The sequence below is a fragment of the Nannobrachium achirus genome (genome assembly GCF_963921795.1).
Source record: "Nannobrachium achirus genome assembly, chromosome: 2".
Classification (NCBI taxonomy): Eukaryota; Metazoa; Chordata; class Actinopteri; order Myctophiformes; family Myctophidae; genus Nannobrachium; species Nannobrachium achirus.
In genome coordinates, this window is record NC_137811.1 from 32,971,514 (window position 1) to 32,977,513 (window position 6,000).

Sequence of the window (6,000 nt, forward strand, 5' to 3'; positions counted from 1 at the left end):
GGAGTTGTTTGTATCGTTTGACACAAATGGTTTGAGCAATTACTGTCACATGCTTTGTTTAGCTTTCCCTGGGTCTGTTTTGTTTTCCACAAGATACTCGCTTCAAGAGAAGGTACACATTACATTATGCATTCATGTTATGGATTGTGATACTGAATATGTCTGAAACTGTAACTGTTTAAAATCTGTTTATCATCCATCATAAAAATCATCATAGTATATATTGTATTCTGTGACAGCTTAAATAATAATAATAATAAAAACATTCTGGTATACTTAACAAGTTGCAGCAGGCTTTTGAACCCCATTCGGTCATGCTTGAGTTTTCAACAAACTTTAGTTTTGGAAGATATTCAAAATGCCCAAATTTTATCCACTGATAACTTCTATTTTCAGCCAAATGCTTTTCGTGGTGGTGCTCAAGTAGGGAATCAGTGCAAGGCATATGCACCTCTTTAGTTTTTTTTTTTTGTTATCAATTATTTTTATTTTCCATAATCAAAAGAAAAATGCAATTAACATACAAACAACACAAACAATAGCAAAACAAGAAAAGGAAAAGAAGACCCACCCACCCCCTTTCCCCGGACCAACACGGAATGTACAATAGTGCATGCCTGTGCTAGGCTGTTACCACTATATAGTGATTTCTTGAATCATAGCCTTAAGCCTATCTGCAATGTCCGACCACATATTAATGTTTTCTTCTTTTGCTCCGTGTAACCTTGCTATCGACTGCTCTAAATATACTATATCTAGAAAGGTTAAGGCCCACTGGCGAAACGTTAACGTATGAGGAGGTTTCCACCGCGTAGCTACCATCTTCTTCGCCGCCGTTAATCCAGCAAAGAAGATGCGCTTGCGTATATTGTTTAGTTGCAACTGTGAGACGTCATTTAATAAAAATAAAGGAGGAGAAGATATGATATTGATACTAAAAATAGTTGAAAGTTTCGAGGCAACCATATTCCAGAATGACGACACATTTGGGCATTCCCAAACCATGTGAAGGAAGGTACCAATACTATTTGAGGCGCAGAGAGTGCAGTTGGGATTATTCAAAATCCTCATAGCACATAGTCTGCGAGGAGTTAAATAAGTCCGATGAACAAAATTTAAGTGAATTTGTTGATGGTCTGGATTTCTAGAAGATAGCCTAATGTTAGACCATACTGTGTCCCAACAAAAGTCAGGGTCCAAATTTGGTACATCATTCCTCCAAACAGTATCAACAGATAGGGGCCCATAACTACAGTCTAATAAAAAACCATATAGGGTGGAAACCAAACCTCTTGTTCTGTTACCATCACAGATAAACTCATGGAAGGGGTGCAATCTAAGGGGAGCTTGCCATGGGACCCCATAGGTCCTCATGGACGTTCTCAGTTGGAAGTAGAAAAAAAGGGTATTTCCAGGCAGATTGAAGATGTCACACAAATCTCGAAAAGGTCGTAAACCATTTCTATCAAATAAGTCCCCTAATGTACGAATCCCCTTAGCCCTCCACCTTGGAAAGCGAATGGGGCGATCCTCTATTAAAAGTCTTTGATTATTGAACACTGGGGAAAATAAGTTCCATTTACAATCAATCTTACACATCTTTTCAGCTGCCCTCCATACTGCCACTAAATGAGAAATGATAGGTCCAAAGCGAACTTTGCATTGATGTGTAGTTATGTTTGAATAGATAAGATCTCTCAATTCAACAGGCTGCACTAAACTCTCCTCAAGCTCTCTCCAAGAAACCTTATTTGCTGGGTTAAACCAATTTAAAAGGGGGCGGAGCGTGAAGGCCCAATAATAAAATTTAAAGTTGGGCAATGAAAGGCCGCCATCATCTCTAGCACGTTGTAATAGAGAAAGTTTAAGACGAGGGCGTTTCCCTTTCCACACAAACTTAGATATCGAAGAGTGAAGCTTATTCCAGTATTGCGGCGGTGGTGGCAAAGGGAGCATAGAGCTTACAAAGTTAACCCTAGGAAGAACATTCATCTTTATGATTGAAACTCGAGCTTGGAGAGAGTTGGGCAAAGATGACCATCTATCTAAATCAAGACAAATCTTATTTAGAGTGTCACCATAGTTGTTCTTAACAATAGCCTGAAGAGAGGGGAAAATATCTATGCCAAGATATTTGAATTGGCTTACTACTGGGATTATGGACGGCAGGATAGCAGATCTCATCTGATCATTTAGAGGTAGAAGGGCTGACTTCGTCCAATTAATTTTGTAGCCGGAAATGGAACTGAACTGATCAAAAATTTGAAGGACGTGAGTAATTGACTGTGGTGCATTCTCAATGAACAGTAGAATATCATCAGCATATAGGGAAATGCGATGCTGTGTGTTGTTAATCGAAACAGGAGTAATATCTGCAGACTGACGCACTGTCTGAGCCAAGGGTTCGAGTGAAAGTGCGAAAAGGAGAGGACTAAGGGGACAACCCTGCCTTGAAGATCTGCCAATCGTGAATAGCGGCGAACAGATCTTACCGGTTAGGACCATCGCTGACGGATTAGAATAAAGTACTTTAACAAAATGTATGAATGAAGCACCAAATCCCATTTTATCTAGTACAGCCCACAGGTAAGACCATTCCAGACGATCAAATGCCTTCAACGCATCGAGCGACAACACTGCGGCGGGGGTCCTCAGCTCCTTAGCCCTATCGATGATATGCAATAGTCGTCTAGCATTATCAGAGGCTAGTCTAGTTCCTATGAAACCTGTCTGATCACAGTGTACTAAGGTGGTCATAAAACCCTGCAAGCGACGCGCAAGCACCTTAGCAAAAACTTTTAGATCAGAATTCAAAAGTGAAAGCGGTCTATAGCTTGCGCAATCTGTGGGATCCTTGTTCTTCTTCAACAATAATGATATAATAGCTACATTCACATCCCTGGAGAAAGAGCCACTTTCAATTGCATATCGAAACATGTCTAGCATCAGCTGACCTAGATCTTCCCAAAAGATGGCATAAAGTTCAGGGGGTATCCCATCCAAACCAGGCGACTTGCCCCTACGCATTGCGAGCACAGCTTCCTGTAATTCCGCCAGATGGAGCGGTCTATCTAAGGCTTCCGCATCCGCCTCGCTAAGGGTTGGTAACTGTATGTTGGATAAAAAATCATTGCATACTGCATCATCGTGAATGACCTCGGAGGTGTAGAGCTCATCATAAAAAGCACGAAACGTGGCATTGACCTCTTTGGGTTCTGTAACCATGGCTCCCGTTGTTGATTTGACACTAACAATATCAGCAAAATGCTCATTGGATCTAAGACGTAAAGCCAGTAAGTGACTGGGTCTTGCACTATTAAAATAGTAGTTTTGCCTTGTGCGTTTCATTTGAAATTCTGAGCGGCGCTTGAGAATGGAGTTAATTTCTTTCTTAACTAGCTCCCTCTGGGTTGCTGTACTAACATCAAAGTTATTTTGGAGAGAATTATCCAAAGTAGAAAACCGAGATTCCAATTCCACCAGTTTGGCTGACCTTAATTTTCTCTGAGTGGACGCATAGAGGGTTGTATTACTCCTGATAAAGCCTTTAATTGCATCCCAAAGAATTCTGGGATCCTCAACTGAGCCTGTATTGATATTTATAAATTCGCGCAAACCAGTTTGAAACTGAGCTACAAATGCTGCATCGCGCAGCAGTGTGGTGTTAAACCGCCATCTAGGAGCTCTATCTATAACCTGTTTCAGTGAAGCAACACACAGCACCGCCTTGTGATCCGAGAGTGACATTGGGAGCAACTCTACCTTGGCAATTTTATGAAACAAGCTAACAGGGGCAAAAACGTAATCGATCCTAGAGAATGAAGCATGCCTACCCGACAGAAAAGAAAAATCTCTAACCGTTGGGTTCATTAAACGCCAGATGTCGAGTAAGCCAGTTGAGTTTGCCCAAGCACGTAGTTCTGCAGACGCTAGTGCTTGTTCTCTGCTTTCTACCCCAGTGGATCTATCTAGGTTATGTTGCCATGTTGCATTGAAGTCAGCACCAACAATGATTTTGAAATCCGTCAGTTCCAATAAGGTTTTAGTTAGTAATTTGTAAAACTCTTTGTCTAAAACATTTGGAGCATACACAGAGACTAGTGCTAGCATTTTACCCTCCAAGCGGATTTTAGCAACAGCTATCCTCCCGTCACTGTCAGCCCAATCACCCAAAAAATCCAACCTAAGGTTACGTCTAGCCAATATGGCTACTCCCTTGGTTTTGGAAGAAGCAGCTGAAAAGGCTAAAACACGATAATGTTTATTAGCCAATCGGTTGGAATGCTCTTTTAAAAGATGAGACTCCTGTATAAATGCAAAGTCAATTGATTTAGATCGCAAAACCCCCAAAATGCTGGTTCGCTTATGCGGTATATTCGCTCCCCTTACATTGAAACTTAGAAATTTATATTCTGTCATAATTGTGGTTCAAACCATACGCACAGCAAGCACAGTAGAACATTTTAGAATTTCCTAGTTGGTATGCACCTCTTTAGTTATTAGAAATATGTTATATTTTAAGAAGTCATATGCAGAGTGTCCTCTCTGAAGATGATTAGAACATCTTCAGCAACGTCATTAATTCATTGAGCATACTAGCCAATTCCCAAAGAGCTATTTCTGTGGTTAGGAATAATCTTTCCTAGAGGTTCAGGGAGTCAGCTTCAACTTTTGTCAGTTTGTAATACTGTATACACTAGGGCATTCACGAATAGTGATTTTTAGTATTCGAATTATTCGACCTCAAAGTATTCGAATAGTCAAATATTCGATAGGACTCGCCAAACTGTCAAATATTAAGTAAGCAAAAGGCGAACATTGTGAAGATAGCCGATCTACATGCTCACAACGCCTCGCAACGCGAGGCGTTGTGAGCATGTAGATCTGCTATTTTCACAATATTTATCTGCGGAACCGAGTCACATTAAATGTAATACCTACAATTCCAAGTGCTTGTCAGGGTGGGGGTCCCCAGTTCAAATATGTTTATTTTGGGGGTCACAGCCTAAAAGGTTTTGACAACTCATTCTTATGACTTCCTATCTAGCCAAGCATTATAAACTATGTATATTTTTAAGGAGAAAACAATAAAAAAATAAAAATAAGTGAATATTCGACTTCGGTGAACAACGTCGAATAGTGACTTTGATATATTCGAATATTCGAATAGTTGGTGAATGCCCTAGTATGCACCATGTACAACCATGCAATCTCTCACCTTCTGAGACAATGTAAGTGCTATTTTACTATTAAGCCCAAGCCCCCAGAACCCAGGGCTAGAGTTGAAGCAAAAGGACATGGTGCCCAACGCTGGAACTGCAGGCGGGGTGAAAAATACATGCACGAGCAAAAGAGCGCGCCAGTGGGGTCTACAACAGTGGTTCTCAACATGTGGGGGGGAGGGGTCCCCAAATTATTTTGGAGGGTCCCCAGATGATTAACTTAATGTGCAACATTGTTTTCTCACTCAACAGTAAACAAACCAACATAAGGTTAAAGTCTATAGAGGGTATCTGCACATTTCTAAAGTGACAATTTAACAACTTTTTAATACCTCTAAAATGACAAATTAAACATTGGCCAAATTGTTAAATATTAGAGGCAGAAATTGTGAAAATAGCCGATCTACAAGCTCATGTAGCATGAGCATGTAGATCTGCAATGTTCACAATACAACCGTATCAACTTTTTAGTGCTCGTCAGGGTGGGTGGGGGGGGGGGGGAGGGGGGGGTCCCCAGTTAGAATGTGATTATTTTGGGGGTCACGGCCTGAAAAGGTACAATATGGTTGCTGAGTGACGTCTCGACGTAAGTAAAATTGGCAAACTTTTGTTTGCCAATTTCCCCCACAACGCACCTGGATTCTGCTTCTTCCGGGTGCTTCAAAACGCCACTGAGCACTTAGCCTAATTCACGGCCCGCCCACTAAGCATCCCACGGGTGCTGAAGTCACATTTTGAAGGGGTAAATCCTACCATAGCCTATGGAGTTAGCAGAGAA